Raw genomic sequence first — 1051 nt, 5'->3', positions numbered from 1 at the left:
GACCCCGCTCTTTTGCCCTAGGCCAGGACACAGTGGCCAAGCTCAGAGCCTGGGGCTGCAGTACCCCCTTAGCCCAACACACAAGCTGACCTCAGGACAAAAAGTGAGACAGGACCCGCGGGAAAGTTGGAATTGCTTTTATTTGGGCGAGCGCCGCAGGCCCGCCGTGGTCGGGTTAGTGTTCTGTCCTCAGAGGCAGCCGAAGCCTGGGCCTCCACCCGCCACCTACCTGGGTTAGTGGGACATGCAAAGCTCAGTCGGAGAGCAGAGGCGGGGGCGGAAGCCACCAGGGCCCGGGGCTGGCTGGGACAGGACTGGTGGCACCAGGCTGGGCTGCCCTGTCCCCAGGCCCAGCACGGGGGTTGAGGCGCCCCGGGAGAGGCAGGCAGGCAGCACCCAGGGTGGGGTTCCACAGGTTCCAGGGGACACTGGGCCCACGGAGGGGAAGAGGCCTGCAGAAGCCCAGTCACGCCCGGCCGGCACGGCCAAGAGCTGGGCAGTGGTGAGCCTTTCACCAGGATGGTCTGTCTCCCACCCCAGGTCTGGGTCCTCGGGGCCTGGGGTGCGAAGGGGGACACAGAAGGCACTTACTAGGGAGCTGAGGCTGGAAGGCTGAAGCCAGAGGCGTGGGGTCTCGGGCGCAGGTTGGGGGCTGGGAATGGAGCCGGGAACAGGCTGGGGCCTGGCCCGGGCCAGCTGGGTCTGCAGACTGGACCCTCATCTTCCCATGGGGAAGGGGCTTCCCTGGGCAGCCTAGAAGAGATGGCTGACCCAGGACTCCCTCCCTCTCTCCCCAGCAAGGCCCACCGAGCAAGCAGGTCAGTCCCGGAAACAGGAGAAAACGCTGGCGCTGAGGGGGCCCTGCTACTGGCGGGGCCGACGCCTGCTGCCCGAGCAGGTGGCTGGGGGTTGGGTGGGGCCGGCCTACAGGGCTGGGGGAACCTCGCCCAGATGGAAGCCCCCCTGGGGAGATGAGAGGGCTGAGTTGGGGGCCCAGCTCTGGACCCTCCAAGGCACCTGGCTGTGGTGAGTGGCAGGTAAAGAGGAGCAG

This window comes from Lipotes vexillifer, unplaced genomic scaffold (assembly GCF_000442215.2).
Source record: "Lipotes vexillifer unplaced genomic scaffold, Lipotes_vexillifer_v1.1 scaffold394, whole genome shotgun sequence".
NCBI lineage: Eukaryota > Metazoa > Chordata > Mammalia > Artiodactyla > Lipotidae > Lipotes > Lipotes vexillifer.
Note: the sequence above shows the minus strand (reverse complement) of the source record.